Genomic DNA, 25,721 nt, shown 5'->3' with positions numbered 1-25,721 from the left:
AAATTTGGAAAACTCAGCAGTGGCCACAGGACTGGAAAAGGTCAGTTTTCATTCCAATCCCAAAGAAAGGCAATGGCAAAGAATGCTCAAACTACCACATAATTGCACTCATCTCACACGCTAGTAAAGTAGTGCTCAAAATTCTCCATGCCAGGCTTTAGCAATACATGAACTGTGAACTTCCAGATGTTCAAGCTTGTTTTAGAAAAGGCAGAGGCACCAGAGATAAAATTGCCAACATCTGCTGGATCATCAAAAAAAGCAAGAGTTCCAGAAAAATATAGATATCTGCTTTATTGACTATGCCAAAGCCTTTGACTGTGTAGATCACAATAAACTGTGGAAAATTCTGAAAGAAATGGGAACGCTAGACCACCTGACCTGTCTCTTGAGAAACCTATATGCAGGTCAGGAAGCAACAGTTAGAACTGGACATGGAACAACAGACTGGTTCCAAATAGGAAAAGGAGTATGTCAAGGCTGTATATTGTCACCTTGCTTATTTAACTTATATGCAGAGTGCCAAGTTGCTTCAGTTGTGTCCGACTCTGTGTGACCCCATAGACAGCAGCCCACCAGGCTCCCCCGTCCCTGGGATTCTCCAGGCAAGAACACTGGACTGGGTTGCCATTTCCTTCTCCAATGCATGAAAGTGAAAAGTGAAAGTGAAGTCGCTCAGTTGTGTCCGACCCTTAGCAACCCCATGGACTGCAGCCTACCAGGCTCCTTTGTCCATGGGATTTTCCAGGCAAGAGTACTGGAGTGGGGTGCCATTGCCTTCTCCGTATATGCAGAGTACATTATGATAAATGCCAGGCTGGAGGAAGTACAAGCTGGAATCAAGATTGCTGGGAGAACTATCAATAACCTCAGATATGCAGATGACACCACCTTTATGGCAGAAAGTGAAGAAGAACTAAAGAGCCTCTTGATGAAAGTAAAAGAGAGTGAAAAAGTTGGCTTAAAGCTCAACATTCAGAAAACTAAGATCATGGCATCCGATCCCATCACTTCTTGGCAAATAAAGGGGGAAAAACAGTGGAAACAGTTACTGACTTTAGGTTTTGGGGCTCCAAAATCACCGCATTTGGTGATTGCAGCCATGAAATTAAAAGATGCTTACTCCTTGGAAGGAAAGTTATGACCAACCTAGACAGCATATTAAAAAGCAGAGACGTTACTTTGTCAACAAAGGTCCGTCTAGTCAAGGCTATGGTTTTTCCAGTGGTCATGTATGGATGTGAGAGTTGGACTATAAAGAAAGCTGAGTGCCAAACAATTGATGTTTTTGAACTGTGGTGTTAGAGAAGACTCTTGAGAGTCCCTTGGACTGCAAGGAGATCCAACCAGTCCATCCTAAAGGAGACAGTCCTGAATATTCATTGGAAGGACTGATGTTGAAGCTGAAACTCCAATACTTTTGCCACCTGATGCGAAGAGCTGACTCATTGGAAAAGACTCTGATGCTGGGAAAGATTGACTCACCAACTCAATGGACATGGGTTTGGGTGAACTCAGGGAGTTGGTGATGGCCAGGGAGGCCTGGCATGCTGCAGTCCATGGGGTTGCAAAGATTCAGACACGACTGAGCGACTGAATTGAACTGAATCTTCATATTCTTCCCATTCACCAAGTTAAAACAGAAATTTTTGTGACAGATAGTAACACAGAAAAATACATGCAATAATTTAGCTAGCAAGCTTATTAGATAGACACATGAGATATTAATAGATAAATCAATAGATAGGTGTTAGATAGATAGGGATGTAGCCAGATAAGATTATATAGTAAGATGCTATGTTTTTTGTATGAATATCTTTTAAATTATTTCAGTTAAAATGGCTTTCCATCACAATCTTATTAAGAGAGAAACAAACCTCCTATCTCTGCTCAGAAATTTTCCACACCACTATACTGCTGTTGCCATGGGTTTATTCAGACACTGTTTTCTTTAAAGGATATAATTTCCAGAGGGTAGTATCTCTACCCTCAGCACCCAATCTTTTCCCAAATTCCCATTAAATATCATCCAAAATAATTTATTTTGATCAATCCATATCTTAGCCCCTTTCTTTTTGTTTGCATCTGAGATGGAGCAGACATCTTGTTTACCAGAGACCACAGGAAAGTGAATTCACTTATTGATTGACATTATCAAGCAGTCAGACAGACACTGTAGCAGGTAAGATTGCTTTTTTGTGTTGTTGTCTGCCAAACTTTAACAGAGAAAGTGATGTGTTTTTGCCAGGCAAGGATACTACACAAGCAGGTAATGGGTCTTAAAAATGTTGCAAATGTTAATGGTGTTAGATCAATAATATTACTACCACAGGTAAAATGCTATTACATATATTATTAAGACATTGCTCAAAATGGAGTGACTCAAAGGACTTGGAGAATGTATGAGTAATTGCGGCACCATTTATATAATAAAATGCTAATGGAAGTTTCGTCATACAACATGCTGTGTATATTCTTTCCCCAAGATTTTACAAATAGCAGTTTTGCATTAATGCATGATACAGACCCCCAATTGCTCCATCACATTTCATTTTCCTCCTAAACATGCTGCTGCTGCTGCTGCTGCTAAGTTGTTTCAGTCGTGTCCAACTCTGTGCGACCCCATAGATGGCAGCTCACTAGGCTCCCCCTGTCCCTGGAATTCTCCAGGCAAGAACACTGGAGTGGGTTGCCATTTCCTTCTCCAATGCATGAAAGTGAGACATGAGCCAACTCAGAATGCAGAAGATCAGAGTCTTTCTCTACTCATTCATTCAATTTCCCCAGAATCTCTTATGAAATAAAAGGGAAAATAGTACAGTATAACTTATATATTTAATTTTTCTAAATATTTAATGCATTGCCTAAATAAAACTGGCCTTAATACTGTCATCTGAGCAGAGAATATCAAATGGTAGCTTCAGAGAGCATTAAAATAAAAAACTTTCTATTTACTAGTTAGTCCCAAAGATAAGTGATTATGTTTAATCTTTAACATAATCTTTCTTTATTTGCTAGCTGGTCCCAAAGATAAGTGATTATGTTCTTTCAATGAAGTCAGGAAAACATGAGCTAGAGCTAAATTATTTCAATGTGTTAAGAGTTTTATTCAAATGCTATTTTTTTAATTAACTTTGTCCTTACATGTTTTATACAGATAATATGTATACATAGATGATAAAAAATTAAATAGATGAATGGAGAGCTGGACAGATATGTAAAGATCTTTGATTCAGACTCTGTAGCTCTCTTTCCCAAAATTTTTACACAGTTGCTTACTTTTCTCTATTGATATAAATATGTACCATTAGATTTATTTTAGCTGAAATTCTGTCTGTTGAAGGAAAAAGTAAAGATAAAAAAAGAAGACAGAAGAGAAGGAAAAGAGGAAGGATGAATGGAAGAATGAAGGTGCAAAGAGAAAGAAAAAAAAAGAAAAATGAAAGAAGGAAGTCAGATAACCATTTAAATAAGGGGGGAAAATTCCTTAGCCAAAATATGCAAACAAAGGCCAGATATGGGTGAGATCATGTTATAGGCTTTCAGGAAGACTCTTTCCCCATAACTTATACTCAATTCTATTTCTAGCTCAAACAACTTGAGCACTGTATTCCCGGTATCAATTTTAGCTCTTGCAAAATACAGCTGTCTAATTGCTAACTGAGAGGGGAAAATATATTTTTTCTTCAAATTTCTGATGATCTCCATTGGTTTCTAATCCTGTCACATCTTTATTTAAAAAGTGCACCCCTTTTGTCTTTCTTAATAACTGGATGAGTTTGTTATTGGAATAGATTTCTATTATTTGAGTATTCTAAATTATGGAGCTTATAAGAGTACACTGCTGGTGGGTAGAAATGGGAAATGATTTTTCAACTTTTCAGAACATTCATTCTATAAAATGCAGATGTATGTCTGTTCTGACTACAAGTCAGACAAGCACAAGAAGAGACAGATTACTCTATAGGAAAGGCAGCAGTGAGCTCCAGAGCTTGAACAGGGGAGTTTTCAGAACTTAGCTTTTAATACTGATGGGTTGACCCATACACATGCCAGCCCTGCCTGAGGTAAGCCTACCCCCTGATAGTAAATCCAGTTTAACCAAAGAGAGCCCCAGCCCAAAGCAGTGGGAACAAATAATTTCAGGTGCAAACAGGTAAGACAGAGTAACCCAATTTTAGGAGGGGAGAGTAATAACAGGTGTATAAAGCTAGAGAGGTAGAGATGGTCAATTAATCTGTATGTTAAAGTAGGCCGTCAGGACAGCAGGTCAGCTGAAATGATGTGGGCTGCATGATATCACATATATTTATATAGCTTTTGTGGTCACTGAAATAGATCATCCTTCAGTTCAGTTCAGTCGCTCAGTCATGTCCAACTCTTTGCGACCCCATGAATTGCAGCACGCCAGGCTTCCCTGTCCATCACCATCTCCGGGAGTTCACCCAAACTCTTGTCCATCGAGTCGGTGATGCCATCCAGCCATCTCATCCTCTGTCATCCCCTTCTCCTCCTGCCCCCAATCCCTCCCAACATCAGAGTCTTTTCCAATGAGTCAATTCTTCGCATAGTGGCCAAAGTACTGGAGTTTTAGCTTTAGCATCAGTCCTTCCAATGAACACCCAGGGCTGATCTCCTTTAGAATGGACTGGTTGGATCTCCTTGCAGTCCAAGGGACTCTCAAGAGTCTTCTCCAACACCACAGTTCAAAAGCATCAATTCTTCAGCGTTCAGCTTTCTTCATAGTCCAACTCTGACATCCATACATGACCACTGGAAAAACCATAGCCTTGACTAGACAGACCTTTGTTGGCAAAGTAATGTCTCTGCTTTTCAATATGCTATCTAGGTTGGTCATAACTTTAATTTCATGAATGCAGTCACTATTTGCAGTGATTTTGGAGCCCCCCAAAATAAAGTCTGACACTGTTTTCACTGTTTTCCCATCTATTTCCCATGAAGTGATGGGACCTGATGCCATGATCTTCATTTTCTGAATGTTGAGCTTTAAGCCAACTTTTTCACTCTCCTCTTTCACTTTCATCAAGAGGCTTTTGAGTTCCTCTTCACTTTCTGCCATAAGGGTGGTGTCATCTGCATATCTGAGGTTATTGATATTTCTCCCGGCAATCTTGATTCCAGCTTGTGCTTCTTCCAGCCCAGCGTTTCTCATGATGTACTCTGCATATAAGTTACATAAGCAGGGCGACAATATACGGCCTTGACGTACTCCTTTTCCTATTTGGAACCAGACTGTGTTCAATGTCCAGTTCTAACTGTTGCTTCCTGACCTGCATACAGGTTTCTCAAGAGGCAGGTCAGGTGGTCTGGTAAGATCATCCTTGGGGGCATTTAAAGATACAGATGGGGATCAGATGTCTCAAATGACATGTCTGTTTGTATTTGTCTTCATTTTTATACATGTCACCTTGCTAAGTGCTAAGTCGCTTCAGTCATATCCGACTCTGTGTGACCCCATAGACGGCAGCCCACCAGGCTCCCCCGTCCCTGGGATTTTCCGGGCAAGAACACTGGAGTGGGTTGCCATTTCCTTCTCCAAAGCATGAAAGTGAAAAGTGAAAGTGAAGTTGCTCGGTCGAGTCCGACTCTCCGTGACCCCATGGACTACATTCTACCAGGCTCCTCTGTCAATGGGATTTTCCAGGCAAGAGTACTGGAATGGGGTGCCATTGCCTTCTCTTACATGTCACCTTAGTTCATATCAAATTCCTTCTGGAAATAAAAAATATGTAATCAAAATGGGAATAAAACTAGAGAGCTTGCAAGCAACTCCTACAGCTCAACTCCAGAAAAATAAATGACCCAATCAAAAAATGGGCCAAAGAACTAAATAGACATTTCTCCAAAGAAGACATACAGATGGCTAACAAACACATGAAAAGAGGCTCAACATCACTCATTATCAGAGAAATGCAAATCAAAACCACTATGAGGTACCACTTCACACCAGTCAGAATGGCTGCGATCCAAAAGTCTACAAATAATAAATGCTGGAGAGGGTGTGGAGAAAAGGGAACCCTCTTACACTGTTGGTGGGAATGCAAACTAGTACAGCCACTATGGAGAACAGTGTGGAGATTCCTTAAAAAACTGGAAATAGAACTGCCTTATGATCCAGCAATCCCACTGCTGGGCATACACACTGAGGAAACCAGAAGGGAAAGAGACACGTGTACCCCAATGTTCATCGCAGCACTGTTTATAATAGCCAGGACATGGAAGCAACCTAGATGTCCATCAGCAGATGAATGGATAAGAAAGCAGTGGTACATATACACAATGGAGTATAACTCAGCCATTAAAAAGAATACATTTGAATCAGTTCTAATGAGGTGGATAAAACTGGAGCCTATTATACAGAGTGAAGTAAGCCAGAAATAAAAACACCAATACAGTATACTAATGCATATATATATATGGAATTTAGAAAGATGGTAACAATAACCCTGTGTACGAGACAGCAAAAGAGACACTGATGTATAGAACAGTCTTATGGACTCTGTGGGAGAGGGAGAGGGAGAGGGTGGGAAGATTTGGGAGAATGACATTGAAACATGTAAAATATCATGTATGAAACGAGTTGCCAGTCCAGGTTCGATGCACGATACTGGATGCTTGGGGCTAGTGCACTGGGACGACCCAGAGGGATGGTATGGGGAGGGAGGAGGGAGGAGGGTTCAGGATGGGGAACACATGTATACCTGTGGCGGATTCATTTTGATATTTGGCAAAACTAATACAATTATGTAAAGTTTAAAAATAAAATAAAATTAAAAAAAAAAAACTAGAGAGCTTAGTCATTATCAAAGTGAGGAGGATTCATATACTAAAGAGGGGTGACTAAGAAAAGTGGCTTGGATTTAGCAGATATTACCTTAAAGCTACTGGCCAGTGATAACAAAAGGGAAATGTGATGATATACAGGGCTTTCATCATGAAATAACAGAAATAGACGAGGACAAATTTTTAAAATTTGAATTATATTAAAAGATTGATTCAAGGGTGAATGCACATAAATTGAGAATTAATAATAATGATTTTAATAATTAAAAATAATGATTTTTATGGTCTAGGCACCTTGTGTGGGTTATTTCACTTAATTCTCAAATAAGGTCTGTGACACAGATTTGAATGATATCCCCGTTTTTAAAGGTGAAGTGAAGCACTTAAGTCTCCTTCTGTCTGAGTGTGCAGAGCAAGCATGGCTGGCCCCAAAGCTGAAGGACTTTGCAATGCTCTCCATAAGTTCAAATTCCAAAATGTCTATCTTCACTAGTATTAAAAAAAAAACAAAGACTGTTTGAAATACTGGAGATTAACCAATCCAACAAATAGATGCAGTTTATGGATCAGTTCAAAGACCAAGAATTACTTGTCTTTGTTTTTTAAAACAACACAAATTTTTTTTTAAAAAAACCCAATGGTGGTTTTATATTTTAGAAACAATAACATTATCTGCATGATCCAACTTTAACATATATTTGTAAATTAATACACATGGCTTATTTCTGGAAGGAACTTCAGAATAGTATCTGGAGAATGGAGAATGAACACTGCCTCTTTTCTGAACTCCACAAGGGGCCATTTTGGAACCAATAATGCATTTCAGCCTTGGTAATTATTAAGTGTGTCCAGGGGCAATTGCCATTTCACACAATTTCTCTCTTTACACTATCTTCTAAATGCTTCTAGTCTCATTACTTTAATTATTTTTGCAATTGATTCCCAAATTTTACTATTAGGTAATTTAATTAATGATTTCATTGGTAACCCCATGTAGTTAAAGCATGTTTCAGTTTGGGTAAACAAACTCTGGATTTAAATTTTTTCCTTAATAATTATGAAATTTGTACCTAGAGTTCAAGAATGACCCCTGAGGAATTTTTCTCTTATTGTAAAGTAGATAGCATTAAAAGAACTCTGAGCATTGATCAAGTGGAACAGTTCTCCAGTGATTAAAGCATCAATGAAGATAATTCTCTACCCTCCTCTGATGGGTAAAAACAAGAGCAAAGATAATTACAGTCCAAGAGTGATTCTAACCATTAATCAGCTGCCTCTTCTAAGCAGGTTTATATCTGGGGGGAGGGGACTGACAGCTATTGTTTTCTTCTTAAAGCATGTGTCTGACTGGGTCGCTCCCTTGCTGAAACCCTGTGAATGATGTGCCATTGCACCAAAGATGAAGTTGAAAATGCCTAGTTTCCTTGGAAGACTCTGCCTAGTAGTCCCTGCCTATCTCTCTACACTGATGCTCTCTCTCTTCTTCCTTGCTATAGATTCACTGGGCTCCTCATTCACAGGATTACTCCTCCCCTCCTTCCTGTCATAGAGCATCTGTTCTCAATAGTAATGTTGCCTGTGCATGGAAATCCCTGTCCTCCAGCTTCCACTGAGCCACTTTATCATTTCAAAGTGAAATCACCCTTGACCATTCACATGGTGCCAGATTTCCTTATTACTAATGTCTGAGCATTATGCATACCTTATTCTTAGCAATTAGAATTATAAAATTACATTTATGTGTGACTATGAAATTAAACCATGTTTTCTCCATTAAACAGTGAGCTATGAGAGTCAAGATCATGTCTGTTTCTACTTAGCAATGATCATAAAACATAGCATATAGTGATTACTCAACAGATTCATGGAAATGAAGTATAGTAAGCTTTTGGATATTCCAAGAGTAGTAGTATACTACAATGAACATAGTCTGGTTGAGTGGAAGGTTAATATAACATGTGTTTTAAAGAAAGAAACAATTGTGTTCAAACGATGCCTCTTCAATTTGACAAATGTCTCATTTATAGAGTGGGCATATTACCAAATGGGACAATTCTGAGGATTAAATGAGTCAATTCTGTCATTGTGCTCCAACCAAATTTAACTTGATTCATGGAGTGTTGTGAAGCAAGTATTTTATTGATTGATTCATTCAATGAATTTTTATTGAACATATATGATACACATAGCAAGCTTTGTACTATGGGTTTTAAAATGAAACTCTTTAAGACTACTCCCGGACTTCACAAGCTTTTCTGACCCTACACTAACTGTAATGCCACCGTAGCTACCAACAGACTAAAAGAAATGCACATGAGCCAACTTGAGATCATGTAAAATGGTAATACTGTAGATTCATATGCATGATGAAGTACTGCCTATTATACCTTTATTGTGTGATGATATTATTGTTATATTTTAATTGTTGACATCCTGGGCTCTTTAACTGAGTTGAGATCCACAAAGCTAGTATGCTATTATGACCCCACAGTTTTATATCTGAATTGCTCTTATTAGACATTTACTTAGCAAACACAGTGTTTTCTTGTTTGTTTTTGCTTTCAATTTCCCTTGATTGAATGACTACCCCTTGAGTCAGTGACTATTCACTAAAGATAGTGGGAAAATGATGGGTGCTGTGAATCATTTCCAACAGGTTACTAAGTGACCCAGATTTCAAGTACAAAAATAGCAAACTACACAACACTGGTGAAAGTTCAGGCTGGATTCTGAGGTGGTTGATCTGCTTATAGAATGTTCTGAGTAGCAGAAGAGAGAGAATCTCTGTGGTGACAGAGTCTGAGATTTTGCATCCCATTTTACAAATAGGGTTTGGTACTCTAAAAAGGGACTGATTTTACAAATAATTTCTTATTTTATTTTTTTGAATATAAAATTATTTTGCACATGTATCCTAAACTATATTTTGAGGTACACTATGATATTTTTCATATCAATAGTCAGACAAAGTATAAAGTGATATCCAAAGCTTTATAACTGGCATTTAAAATTAAATCAAGAAAGGGAAATAGGGATTTCTCTGATGGTCCAGTGGTTAAGTATCTGCCCCACAATGCAGGGAATGCCCATTCAATCCTTGATCTGGGAAGTAAGATCCCACATGTCATGGGCAACTAAGCTGGCACGTTGCAATGAAGATCCCATGTGCTGCAACTAAAACCTGATATAGCCAAGTAAATAATATTTAAAAAAAATAGGAAGGGAAATAGTAGTTACTCAATTAACGATAACAAGACACTTAACTGTGGGTAGAATCTCCAATGATCCCAACTATTATTAGACTGGCAAACTGTTTTTTCCAATTTTATCAATAGGGAAATTAAGACTCAATGATAATAAGTAACTTGTATAAGTAACATGGCCAACTAATTATTCATTATTACTATTCTCTACTAATTATTACTATAATCAGTTATTATTGATATTATTAATTAAACAGCTAATTATTTATTACTGCTTCTCTGAACTAGAATGCCACCTCCATGAGAGCGGAAACACCTTCATGGTTATTAAATCACTGAAAGTATCTTAGAACCTATAGCTTGTTAAAACCAAAATAGATGTTTAAGGATATTTTCTTGAACTATTTAACTATTTTAAATACTCATGACGAACTATGATTGTGAAATAACAGAAAGGGGCTACACAGCCTAACAAATTTAATTAATAATTTTATTTTTATTAATTTCATTCTTCTGAAACTGTTAGCACAGTGAAGTGAAAGTGCAAGTCATTCAGTCATGTCCAACTCTTTGTGATCCCATAGACTATACAGTCCATGGAATTCTTCAGGCCCGAATACTGGAGTGGGTAGCCTTTCCCTTCTCCAGCAGATCTTCCCGGCCCACAAGTCAAACTGGGGTCTCCTGCATTGCAAGCAGATTCTTTACCAACTGAGCCAGGTTAGCATAATAACCTCCCTTTTAATAATTAGTATAATTTTAAAAATTATACACTATGCTTAAACTTAATCATTTCTTTTAAATACATTTATCAATTAAAACATTTATCAAAATTTTTTTTTCCTAATTTTAGAACTTACAGCTACATTAGCCTAACTTGAAAGCAGTTTAATTTTCATACTGCCTCCCGATGTTTCCATTTGCTTCTGCATATAGGACTTTTTATATTGTTGTTCCATCACATTAAAAAATAATCCACAAAATGGACTAATATCATTGTGTTTTCACCAGGGTTTAAACTATTTAGTGTGATATTGGTTTCTTTCTACTTTGGAAATAGATCTTTTAATCAGCAGAAGTTATAGTAATCTATTCTTCCATAGAATGTTGTGTGATAGGCCCACTTATTCTTCTCTGGACATGTTATATCCATCGTTAGTTTATAAGTCACCACTTTAATAACAGAAGGGACTTAATCCGTATCAGTTGATCCAGAGGAGATACAATTAGGACCAAGTCAACATTCAGTCCCTGTAGCAAGGAGGAAGGATTCCTGAATGGTTGGATTCTATCTACTTAAAATAGGTGGTAGTCGCAAAGAGTCGGACACGACTGACAGACTGAACTAAACTGAACTGAATCACTATACAACATGAGTTCATTAAGTGAAAGTCACTTCATACTAGCTCTCTGTTAATAGTCTTTCCTTAAATAGCTTTTTTTTCCCCCCAAGTATCTCTAGTTATAGTTAAGTAACTCAACTCATTAATCATGGAAACAAAATGACCTGAGAGGTGAACATATTTTACAGTTGACAGAGTTTGACTGATATTCAGAGGAATGAAGAGAATTCAGTTTGTCAGTAAGGGAAAATTTCTGAAACGATACAGGAATGTACTGTTTACTGCTCGTTTTAATTTGAGTGGCTGGTTTTACTTGGATCCTCTTATGCGTCAGGCACTGAACTAGACAGAGAATAAAAGCCAGACTGGATGACTCACAAGATGGAGTTAAGATTGCTGGCAGAAATATCAACAACCTCAGATATGCAGATGATAGCACTCTAAAGGCAGAAAGTGAAGAGGAAGTAAACACCCTCTGATAAAGGTGAAAAAGCTGGCTTAAAACTCAACGTTCAGAAAACAAAGATCATGGCATCTGATCCTATCAGTTCATGGCAAATAGATGGGGAAAAAGTAGAAACAGTGATAGATTTTATTTTCTTGGGCTTCAAAATCACTGTCAGAATCTCTGGGACAGTGACTGCAGCCACATAAGATACTTGATCCTTGGAAGAAAAGTTATGACAAACCTAGACAGTGTATTAAAGACATCACTTTGCCGACAAAGGTCTATATAGTCAAAGCTATGGTTTTTCCAGTAGTCAGGTAGAGATGTGAGAGTTGGACCATAAAGAAGGCTGAGCACTGAAGGATTGATGCTTTTGAACCCTGGTGCTGGAGAAAACTTTTGAGAGTCCCTTGGACTGCAAGGAGATCAAAGCAGTCAATCCTAAAGGAACTCAGTCCTGAATATTCATTGAAATGACTGATACTAAAGCTGAAGCTCCAATACTTTGGTCACCTGATGGGAAGAGCCAACTCACTGGAAAAGACCTTGATGCTGGGAAAGACTGAGAGCAAGAGGAGGAGGCGGCGACAGAGGATAAGATGGTTGGATGGCATCACTGACTCATTGGACATGAGTTTGAGCAAACTCTAGGAGATAGTAAAGGACAGGGAGGCCGGGCGTGCTGCAGTCCATGGGGTCACAAAGAGTAGGACATGACTTAGCGACTGAACAACAACAAAATAATGAAAGAAATCAATTCACTTAGTCAGTGCTGTTGATCACACTGTGCTTCCCAGATCTTTCTGGTTTTCTTGGCAAGACCATAGCTCTCATGGCTGTCAAGAGTAAGACCAAATATCAGGGCTCCCAATTCAACACTGTTCTTCTTTCTGGGGATTTAAGTTTTTATCTATTTCATATAATGACTGGCATGAAAGTACACTTGAAGTTTAAGTTCAGTGACCTCCAAAATGTTCACAAACTACTGTAAGAATCATGGCAATTTAGTCATAAAAGGTTAATAGAGTGAAACACAGGAATGTAACTCATGATGTGGCAACTTAGATGTATAAAGTCCTTTCCTCACAAATGTTTATTAAGGTAGACGTTTCCAGCTTTCAGAGGAGGGAATGAAAGGTCAGAGGCAGTCAGTAACTTGTCCAAGGACAAAGACTGTGCTGTGACACAGCAGGTCCCAGTACCCTCAATATCCATCAAGAGCATGAGGGAAGCACTAACCAATCTTTTCACTGAGTGATCTGAGAGGACACTGATGCCAGCCCCATTTGCATGTGAGGAATATGAAAAGTGACATACTGCTAAAGCGAAGAAGGCACTTCTATTGTCGGCAGAACCCCCGCAACAATGTCTGAGATGATACTTAATAACATGAGCTTTTGAGTCAAAGGAAAATACCTTACATCTTAACTTCTTATCTTAATGTATTATGTACTGATTATTAAGTGTATGAATATGGAAAATTACTTCCTTCCCTTTACCTTCAACTTCCTCTTCTATGATGTACAGATTTAAAAAACTCCCCTATAGAGCTATTGCTTATGTGAAAAGTTAACACTATCAATAAATAGCCTAAAACAGTGACAGGAAAACAGATGCTAGTTTCAGGATGTCTGCTTCAATTTTTGTATTACATCTATGAATATCACACTGAGTGAAGTCAGACAGAGAAAGACAAATATATTGTATCACATATGTGGACTCTATTATTAAAATGATGCAAATGAACCTATTGTAAAAACAGAAACAGACCCACAGGCTTGGAAAGCAGACCTATGGTTACCAGGAGGTAAGGATGGAGGTAGGGATAAACTGGGAGTTTGGAGTTGACATGTTCACACTGCTGTATATGAAACAGATGATCGACGGGAATCTACTGTACAGAACAAAGAACTCTACTCAATATTCTAAAATAACCTACCTATGGACAGGGAGGCCTGGCGTGCTGCGATTCATGGGGTTGCGAAGAGTCGGATACGACTGAGCGACTGAACTGAACTGAACCGAACCTATATGGGAAAAGAAACAGAAACTAAGAATGGATATATATAGAGAGAGAGAGAGAGAGAGAGAGAGAGAGAGAGAGAAAGAGAGAGAAATTGGAGAAAGAAATGGCAATCCACTCCAGTGTTCTTGCCTGGAGAATCCCAGGGACGGGGAAGCCTGGTGGGCTGCCGTCTGTGGGGTCGCACAGAGTCGGACACGACTGAAGCGACTTAGCAGCAGCAGCAGCAGCAGAGAAATATATGAATAAATCACTCAGCTGTACACCTGAAACTAATACATTTTAAATCAACTATAATACAAACAAACAAACAAACAAACAAACAAAAAATATATATATATATCCCAGTATTTACAGTCAAAAGTGTACTTTGAAATCTTCAGAGGCGCTCAAAATGTTCTTTGATTTTTATTTATAATACTGGCAAATTGGGAACAATGTAGGTGTCCAAAAATACAGAAACATTTATACATGTCATTGTTTCTATTGTAGATCTTCAATATTGATCATATTACTAAAATAGATATTGTCAACATAAATAATTTCAAAATGCATAGTTTTATGCCCATAATGTAAAATATATATGTAAAAATTGACCTTACACCTATGACCTACAGAGTCCAGTGAAACTATTCTGAGATTGCTCAGACATAAAAAGTTACCCAGATAATGACTCATTGGTCCAAGCGAACAACAGAACCAAGCCAGAGTCTGCTGGAAAGGGACTACACAAAGCTGTGACTATATGGAGGAAACAGGGGACTTATGACTATATATGCAAATAAGCTAGCCTCAAATGAATAATAATAACACTTACTTTACAGAGCTTTGTAGATTCAGCAAAATAAAGCATAAAATGATTCTAAGGACAGGAAAACTAACTCGGAATTTTCATTTATTACATATATATTTAAGCTAATGTTGATAATGATATGATATATTTTAGCTAAAAAAGAGAAGACATGTAGAATGTAAGAATTGCCTTTGTATGTTTAAATAATCATTCTTAACATGGTCTCACCTTCCCAATTACTTGTTTTGACATCTGAAAGTATACAAAGGGAGGAAACAAATTTTACTTCAACATCAATAAATATAAAGCCTAAAATATGGCAACATAAAAGCTTGTTTTACCATGAATCATCTTATCTTTAATACTATGGTCAAGACTCCATGCTGGAGTCTGAGCATGGATTTGAGTGACTCTACAACTTGTTTTCCCTCCTTGGATGTAAATGTAATGCAAATTAGAGATTAACTTTTGTTTTAGGAATACAGCAAGAAAACCATTCAGGAGAATGAGGAGAGAATTCATGAAAGGACGGACAGATAGGGCAAGTAGAACACCTGAAAATCCCTTGTCTATTCCGTAGTCACCTACTTCTTACATGAGCTGAAGCTTGAAAGCACCAGGAGGGACTGGGAATAAAATAAGGACTAATTCTTTGGTATTACTGTTGTCCAAGTGAGGTGGTAGAACTAAGCAATTTTCTATGGAAAAAAGTAGGAAAAATAGGATTTTATAGAGACCAACATGCCTTTTATTTTCAAATTTGGAGAAACAGAAAAGGAAGGGCAGTACTTGCTAGGTACTAAACTATTCATGAATAAAGCCAATACCTTTCAATTTTCCCATCTAGAAACTTGACAGATGTGGTCAAAAGCCAGTATGTAGTGCTCCTTTTTGAACATGAAGCATCAAGTTAAATGTCAGCCCCCAGCCCTGCAATAATAGAATATTAACATCTGATTGAGACCTACAAAAACGGATCCCCTGCCACGCCTGACCTCACTGTGTAAAGCGGTTCATATGTTTTGGACACACAGACTATGCTCTATAGTGTTTATTTTGAGAATCTTACACGATCCGTCCAGTGGTCCCCTTTCACATGTCACCTCTACAAACTTATCCTCCCTTAACCAATATTTACTGAAACAGAATTTGAATTTTTAAGGAATTAGATCAATGCTCTCTTTCAATGTGACTTGAACAAATTTTCCTTCTTGCTACAAGATGACTAATCACAAAGGACTCATTTGTAATGTCCTAAATAATGAATTATTTTTTATTATGCTTTTGCTCCAAAAAGTGTTTTTTAAAGCCCAAAATGGCACATGGTTCCCATACTATGAAAATTATGTTGGATGATAGTAAAATGCTTGCTTGGAAGTGAGGTTGATGCTAAATTATTAATTAAATCTTACGTCAGAATTCCTTATTAATTCCTATATGAGGAACAGTATTAGCTGTATTATTTAGGATTCATAGGCTTTGCTATGCATTATACAGTACCTGAAAAATATTTCCCTATGCAAAGCACCATTAAAATTAATGATGTAAGGAAGCAGTCCCATAAAATTATGCACTCATGTTGTCATAAAAAGCAATGACAATTGTGATCATGTTTACCAGGTGGTTTCTAGGGTATAACTTACAATACTGTGTGGGGATTCGTTCAGTAGAGGTCTCTGCAGCATATCTGATGCAGAACTTCTCTTGGGGTGTATAAATTTTCTTCTCCATAACATTAAGTCCCTTCCTTTTAACATGGCATACATATGGTCTTTTATATATGATCTGAATGGTCTTACAATCATCTATAAGTTCATTAAATAATTACTCAAAGTAATGTCCCAATCTGTTAATGAGTATTTGACTCTTAGTCAAGGAATTAGTACAGCCGTAATACCACAGTGGATAAAGACAGTGGATAAGACACTTGAAGTTCCACCATGTTTGAAATACTCTCTCTTATGTGTGGGAAAATACCAAATGGGATTTGAAGTACTGTTTCTCTCAATAGTACTACAAAAATTCAAGTGTAGACTCCTAACATTTGCCACATTTGTGATTCTGAAAACTGGGAAGGTAAACTGATCAGTGTCCACACAAATAGATTTTAGTTCTGAGTGTCTAATGCAGAGCCCAATGATTTATAAATATTTGATAGGAAAAGTGATCCTCTGGAAAGATGGCCTTTTAAGGCCATCCCCCAGGGTAAAGTCCAAGTATGAGTGAGGGAGACAGATGAATGAAATCATCTCTTCTGCTTATGTTAGTTAAAAAAGAAAGAAAATGGTACAGCAACAACCAAAATAGTGACTTTCCTACAAAGAAACTATTTAGTTTATGTGATTTGATATTAAAAGTCATTCTCATGAGGTTCTTATAATTGGTTTGATTTTAAAAACTTGTTCAGGGCAGAAGTTCAGGGGAGAAGCTGTATTTATACTTATGGCTGATTCATGCCGTTGTATGGCAGAAACCAATACAATGCTATAAAGCAATTATCTGCCAATTAAAAATAAATTTAAAAAACAAACAAGCCTTGAATCAGGACACTTTGATGTATAACCTACTGTGTTGCAGGTCATATATTAGTCAACGGGGATATCAAGAAGAGCAAGAAGTATTTCTTGTCATCATACAGCTCACATTCTCATGGAAAGCCAGGCACAGAGCAATATTCTCAAAAGCCAGGCCCACTGTTTCTAAAAGCCACATGTCTATATTTGGTGTCATCTGTATAGATAAAGTTTTAAGAGATTTTCAAATATTCCTCGTATTCCAGATGGGTTTTAAGTAAGTTTGGTTAGTAGCTAAGAAAGTCACTCAGATAAACAGCTACTAATTAACTTATGTGCAAGTCAAAATAAAGTTCAAAATCTTCCTGCAGCACATTTAGTCCATAACTAGAAGTTATATTCATCATCTTATTTTAATGTATTAATATTTTGTCCCTCCATAGTAAAAAGAGAAAATTACTAGCTCATAGTGTTGTTTATTTGACCCATTATTAACACCTGTTATAGGTCAGGCATCATGCCAGTCACTAGGATGCAATGATGATTTAAAACTAGTATTTCTCCTGATGCATGAAGTGCATGGGCTTCCCAGGTGTTGCCAGTGGTAAAGAACCCACCTGCCACTGTAGGAGACATAAGAGATGTGGATTTGATCCCTGGGTTGGGAAGATCCCCTGCAGGAGGGCATGACAACCCACTCCAGTATTCTTGCCTAGAGAATCCCATGGACAGAGGAGCTTGGCAGGCTAGAGTCCACAGGATCGCAAAGAGTCAGACACGACTGAAGCAGCTAAGCATATAAGCACGCATGAAGTGTATATTCTAAAGATTATGCACATGTAGTACTCCTTGGTTATTGGCAAATATTTTAGACATTTAGATATGATAGGTTTTCCTCTTTTATCTGCTTCTTCTCAAAATGTGAGAGACTCACCTCAAGAAAAAATAAATTCTTATATCTCATTCTCCTGTGGATACCTAGGGGATAATTTATTGCACACTGTATATGCTAATCTTTTAAAGTTGTGCCTTGCTCCTTATTTCTCCTTTGTTTTGGAGTAATGAAAATTGATTGCTATGGAGTAGGTCAGATTTTTAGTGTAGACTGAGAATCAATGAATTAAATTTGTCATCTACCCTTTCTATGTCAGACCAACTGGTCAACTTGAAGCACACTGATCCCTGCCTGGGCATTCCCTAACAACTCATCCGAAAATACAGAGGAAGAAGAGACAAGCTAAAGGGACCAGGGAGACTAAGTGGAGTCAGGTTGAGAGCAAGAACATGTAATTCTGTTGAACTCTTCATTTATTATCTTACTGTAACACTATGATCATTAATGATTGATTACAACATTTTGACCCAGCAACAGTTTGTCATTGACCCTGATCACCAACTGCCTCTGTCTTTTAAGGCCTAGCTCTTACATTTGCTCCCTAACACAAATATATATTATAAAAAGAAGAGACTGAAATACATTATCTTTGCAGAGACATCAAGTTTCCCACCTTACTTTAAGAATCTACTTTTCTCGTAAAATGCCACATGAGCATCCCTAGACAATAGAAGTTGAAGGTGCATTTTTCTTCTTCAAAACTTTTTGCAGTCTGGGCTCAAAAATCTATAGTTTTAAAGTGACCTAAGGGATTCTTCTAATCAGTTGAGATTTGTTGTTTTATTTTTAATTTTAACAAATAATCTCAAGGGAATTATGTTGAGTTTCACCCCCCACCGCCCCCCACCACTGGGAAAAGGGTATCTGAGACCTCTCATACATTTTTTCACAACTTTCCATGAATCAGTAGTCATTTTAAAGCAGAAAGTTTAAAAAAAAGCAACAAAAACAGAAAATTTAAAAAACACATTATAAAATAAGAAATAATAAAGCAAAAAAATATTAAGAATAAAATCTCCTTGTTACCAGCAATTTGACTAGGCAACGAATGTAAATGATGACTACAATGTCCACATTCAACATAAATTAAACTATAATATGTACACCTACTCATGCCATAATTTTGAAATTCCCCAGTGCTCTTGACATCTTATAGAACTCATTTATTCAAGTCACAGTCTGCTAATAACTATTCAACTCATACTAATGCTACAGAATAAAATTCTAAGAAAAAAGTATACAATTTATGACCCAGTCTTAGACAGACGGTTAAATGATTATTCCTAAAAGGTTCAGCTCTGTGACAAGATCAATTGCTATTGCAAATATATATGGTGTTTCACACCTCACTCAACTCTACTGAGCAAAACTGAATATGGGAAAACCATCTAATACTGAATATATCCCATGCTTGCTCCAATTAAAAATGGATCTGAACATTCAGGGATGTGGGTCTCTCCCCTGAATTTGGAAAGATAAAGAGAGCTTAATTAATGGCACAAGAGGTGTGAAAATATTGCTGTGTGATGGGAAGCACATGGAGTTTTCAACCATGCAACCGAAGAATTGGCAAGGACTTTCAAGTCCACTGCCAGCAGTTCTCTTCCTCTGTTCCTCCAGATTTTGCCAGCTGGAAAGCATGGGCCATGCTGTCTTTCCGCTTTCCCCCAAGCGGTGAAGCTTGCTCTGCTGTTAGACACTCAAACCAATTCACAAAATAAACCCTGCCTGGGTTTCAAGAAATCAATAATTCAGAGAGTTGAAAATGGTTAAAAGCAACATATAGAACTGAAGGAACAGGAATTTGTTATTAATTTATTTAAGCATCTTTCCCTTGGTGGTTTGCTCACCAGGAAAACAGACCTACTGGCCAGCTACAGAGTAGAGTTTCATAGTAGCAAGAGTCTAATTTTCGTCAATAATTTTGCCCATGGCACCTTAACCTTTCAGCAGTATTTGGCACAGTTGCTTACACTTTCTTCTTTAAATATTTTCTCCTCTGTCATGAGTGACAAAAACTTCCTAGGAAACTTTTTCTAATTTTATGAACTCTCCTACTCAAACCCCAGCTCCCTTTCATCTGTTTCTCTCTCTCTGACACACACACACACACAGACACAAAACAGTTTTAAATTTAGAGAAAAAATGAGAAGATAGGAGTTCCCATATACCAGCCACTCAGTTTCTCTTTTATCAACATCTTATATCAGTATGACACATTTGTCCTAATTAATGAATCAACATTGTACATTATTAGTAAATAAAGCTCATGCCTTTTTAACATTACATAATTTTGTACCTAATATCCTGGAGTCCTAGGAACTCTTAAATGAATTTTTAAAATTTGCATACAACAAGGATCATTCTTTGTGCTGTAAAGTTCTATGGATTTTGATAGAACCACTGTGTCCTGTTCTCACCATTACAGAATTATAGAATAGTTTACCACCCTAACAATTCCCTGTGTGTCACGAAGTCAACATGCTCCCTGAACCCCTTGCAACCAGTGACTTGTTTACTGACTCTGAAGTGCCACGTTTTCTTGACTATCACAAAAATGGGATTTTACAGTTTGTAGCATTTACACACAAGCTTCTTCCTCAGTGGCAAAGTACTGTGAAGACCATCCATATCTTGCTGAGGCTTGACAGCTCACTGCTTTTTGTCACTGAGTATTGTTCTGTTGTATGGATGCATCAGAGGTTGTTTATCCATTCACCCATTGAAAGACGCCTTATTGCTTCCAGTTCTTGGTGATTAGGGAAAAAGCTGCCATAACATTCACATGCATATTTTGTGTAGACATAACTTTTCAAATGAGATGAGCAAAGACCTATGGGTGTGACCGCTGGATGGCATTGAAAACCATGTTTTAGTTTTGCAGGAAACTTCCACAGTGTCCCAAAGTTACTGTGCCATTTTGTATTTCCATGAATAATGAATGAAAGTTCCCATCGTTCACACATTCTCAGTGACTAGTACTATTTTTGAAAAGTTTGAGTTATTTTAGAAGGTGTATAGTGATATTGCATTGTTTCTTTAATTCACATTTCTCTAGTGAAATATTATGCTGAGCATCTTTTCATATGTTATTTGCCATCTTTATATATGTGTTTGCACTGATTAAGTCTAGATGTTGATCAAAACCCAATTTGGTGATGTATCCTCCACTATTTCTATTCTCTTTTCTTTTAATGTTAGTATATTGAAAGTAAGCTAACTAATTCTCTAATGAATATCTGTATTATGTATTTGTATATAACGAGTGGCTTATTTTGTTAACAAATCCTTTGAACCTGAGACGAAAAGTGAAAACTTGGCAAAACGCTAGGTCATCACAGAGGGCCGGGCGGGGCTCCCTGTGTTATACAGCAGGTCCCCACTGACTAGCTATGCTACACGTAGCAGTGTTCGTGTGTCAATGCTGCTTTCTATTTGTCCCGCCCTCTCCTTCCCCTACTGTGTATACAAGGTCATTCTCTGCATCTACATCTCTATCCTTGCCCTGTAAATAGGTTCATTACTACCATTTTTCTAGATTCCATATCATATGTTAACATATATGGGTGCTTATTTTCTAATTGTTGAGTTTTCAGAGTTCATTGCTTTCATTAGAGTCCTTCGCACTTTAAACAGATAGTTAAAATTGCTTCTCTGATAATTAACAACTGTGTCATTATCTGAGTGTGGTCCTGGTGATTGCTTGGTCTTTTCAGATTTTATCTTCTCTTGCCTTTGGCCTGTCTTTGAATATTTTTGTTGAAAACTGGCATATAATATCATGTAACTGCAACTGAAGTGAAGGAGGAAACAGACAGAACAGGCTCCATCTTGAATGCAGGACTCCATCTTGGGCTGGACTGTGGTCTTTGAGCTATGTGCCCAGTATCTATGGAAATGACATACCGACTGGAAAACCAGACCTCCTTCCCTCCCCTTGCCCCCCAGAAGGAAGAGCCCCAGGGCTCGTACCTAGACTCTCCGTTGCCTAAAAGAATTATCTGTGTAACTGAATAGAATAATAAATTCTATTATGCTTATTGGGGTATGACCACAGGCCTATTGATATTTGTCCACTGTTAATTACCTAGGCTTAAGGCATATGAATCACGGGTTAACTTTGATTGTATCTTTCTTCTCCTTTGTTCAGACTAGTTTCAGGGAATTTGGGGAGGTGGGCTTGGGCATGTACACTTAGGGTATATAAGGTTTTCACAAAAACTGGTCAGGGTCCTTGGCTAAGAGGAGACTCTGACTTGGGCCCGCTGGTGTAATAAACTGCACTGCCCTATCTGCATTGTCCTTCTGAGTGAGTTTGTTTCCTGGAATGTGTGGCTATAAAAGAAGTACATCTTCATTTTGTATTTTATACTTTTCTGGCTAAGAACTTGGATGAATACTGCATTTTTTGTAACTGTAGGTTCAAGAGGCTTCAACTTCCTTAAATGACTTTTGTTGTTGTTTCTCTTATTTATTCTGGGCTATCCTATGTATTCTTCCTCAAGGATAGCCTATGTCTTGCTACTCTTTCCTCTGCAGTCCACTGTTAATATGTTGGATTCCTTTTGTAATACTAAGATTCTGGAGATGGGAACATTCTCTAATTGTCCAATTAATGTTCCACCTTTTGGTGGACTATGGCTCAAAGTTGTGACCTTAACAATTGTTTCTACATTGGGACAGCTCTTTTTCCCTAACCCATATTCCCTTCCCTGGCTGCAACATTCCCAATCTATTTTGCTGATTCCCTTATCCCTATTAACAAGGTTTCTTTTCCTTTTTTATCTATGTAGGAAGAACTGTAGTGGCTGGAGTGGGAAAAAATAGTTCTTTCTCTATAGTTTGGATAAGGCTGTGGCAAAATTTTGTTTGGTCCCTCCACTTCTGTACATTAAGACTTTGACATGAAAAAAGTTCTAGAAATATTCATATCAACAATTTATTTTTCCATCTCCCTCCTCCACTCCCCCACCTCTTCATCATAAGAGAGTGAATAGGGAATCTTTTTTCAAGTTCCCACTGCAAGAAGCTGGTGGGGTTCCTGCAAATAAAGGCCATAAAGATGCAGAAACCCTAAGTCTGTGGCCCTAGCACTTTCTTCCTCTTAGGCTAGTCCACAGTCATCCAACAAAAATTCATAAGGAATTACCATTTAATTTTGCCCATCAATTCATGGCTCCAATAGCTTCTCCCCAGTTTAAGCACCCTCCACTGTGTCTCTGCATCTTTCTCTCTCACCAGGTTTTGGTTTGGTGATTTGCCCATGTAACCTCAGTTCTCTGATGGGTGCAAGGTAAATTGTTGATTTTCAGTTTGCCAATCTTTTACTTGCTTGTAAGAAGAGCAGTGATAACTTTCAAGTTCTTTACTTGTTGAAGCTGAAACCAGAAAAGTCCTCTGTCTGGCATATATATTTATATATATATATATCACATTAGATACACTATACCATATGGCTACACCATATCCAATCTAATAGGTTTAATTCTCTTACTGTATTATACATACATCTGTCTCATATCCCTGTAGCAGCTAGCACAGTTTCTTGTACCTCATACATTCTTAAAATAATTTTGAATGATAAATGAATTATAGAAGAACACTTTTTATAAATTTAAAACTAAATCTGAAATTATATACATTGCTGAATAATAAGTATGGCAGCTGAAATAAAGGGACAATAAAGAGAATAAAAATAAAATAAGACAAAACCCAGAGGTTTCCTAGCCTACAAATGCCATAGGCATTCTTCAGACTATAAATTTTCTACACTCAAGATATATTTACAATCCAACTTTAAAAACGCTTAGTTATTTTAATCCTTTGATATGGGAGCAAAATAAGATATCAAAATTCTGAAGGTGTTTATGGTGACCATGTGTCTTGAAATGGAATCAAGTGTTGGAAAACATAGGGGTGGTCCTGCAGAGGAGAAAGGAACCATCCATAAATGGCAAAGAAGTGTTTAAAAACTCACAAATAGTATCTCTCAATAAGAAGGATAAATGCAATTCTAGGGAATTCTTGGAGAACAACAGCACACTTATTTAAAAACCTACAGTGACAAAGACTATGGTCTATGATTTTCTCATTAACTTGTCTCAATAACCTTGACTCTAGAAGGATATGTCAGTGAGGTGAGGATTTTTCCTTGCCCAGTTTTCAGTACAGAAGTGAGAAATAACCTTGGCGATGTTCTGAAATAACTTTTAAGGAGATGCTCAGCCTTAATTTAGAGTGAGTCTGAGTTCTATTTATTCAAGTGGGGTTAATGAAACATGAGAATATCTATGAGTCTGTCAAATGTACACTATATGAGTAATACTAACTGGTTATTATCAGTGAACCAGTCTATTGCTCTGATGTTATAGCACATGTCTTAAAACTTTTTATCACAGTTGAATAAAATGGAATAATTAAATATAGCCACGGAAAATTCAAATGTTGTCATCTGTAGAAACCATGCTCATGGCAATGACATTCTTCACATATAATTTAGACCCACATTTGTATTAAAGATAATTAGCTTGTCTAAAGAATTAATCTTTCAAAGAAATATTCACATCAAAAATATTGCATGTTTTATAGTGTCTGCAAAATAGTACCTTAGTATTAAAAATGCAGGCCTCATACTAATTATATATGAAGGGCTCTCAAAGCATATCAGAGACCTCTGAAGAGGAAAGTTGTGGGGACAAGAATAAACAAAGTTGAATATTCTTGTTCCCATATCTAAAGTATAAAGATGACTTCTGCTTGATGCAGGGCATGACAAAGCCTGCCAAGGCAAATGCAGATCTATGAGGCATTGTGAAATTGCCCTCATATATTTTTCCATGCCTGTGATTATTTGCTGATTTACTGTTGTCAAACTCCAGTGCTCATTCATTTAATCACAAGTCACTTCCCGACGTAATTTAAGGTGATCACTCATGAGAATCTGGGGTGTGCCAGGACTTGAGGAACCATGCACTTTTGGATTCCTTGAGGAGCAATGAACTCCACTCCTCGAAAGGTCCAGAAAACTGAGGTTAGTGGCCATGTGTGCTTGCAGTTTCAAACACTGAGATACATTTTGACAGACTGGGTAAGATTTCTTTTCAAGACACTCCTGGACCTAGAATTAGCAGGCTGATGAAGCCCAAAACTCAATGTTTCTGAGGGCCTGTGGCCAGAGCATTGGCAGAAGCTATCCCTTTGCCTATGTCAAGAGACTTTAGGCATCAGATTCATATGCTCCCCACTATTTTTCAAGAGAGAATGAAAACAGACTTCTACTTCCAAAGATAATCCTTAACTACCTGTGAGATTAAAGGGATAAACGAATTGTCATAAAAAATTGATATATCAGGCATTTTCTCTTTTCCCCACACCCTCTCAAGCACTTATCATTTGTATACTTTTTTTGATGTTGCATGGTTGATGGGAGCGTAAATTGATACAGGCACTATGGAGAACAATATGGAGGTTCCTTAGAAAACTAAAAGAGAACTACCATATGACCCAACAACCCAACTCAAGGGCATCAATTCAGTTCAGTTCAGTCGTCTGACTCTTTGCGACCCCATGAATTGCAGCACGCCAGGCCTCCCTGTCCATTACCAACTCCTGGAGTTCACCCAAACTCTTATCCATCGAGTCAATGATGCCATCCAGCCATCTCATCCTCTGTCCTCCCCTTCTCCTCCTGCCCCCAATC

Source organism: Bison bison, unplaced genomic scaffold (genome assembly GCF_000754665.1).
Source record: "Bison bison bison isolate TAMUID 2011002044 unplaced genomic scaffold, Bison_UMD1.0 scf7180017863938, whole genome shotgun sequence".
Classification (NCBI taxonomy): Eukaryota; Metazoa; Chordata; class Mammalia; order Artiodactyla; family Bovidae; genus Bison; species Bison bison.
This window is presented reverse-complemented; position numbering follows the sequence as displayed.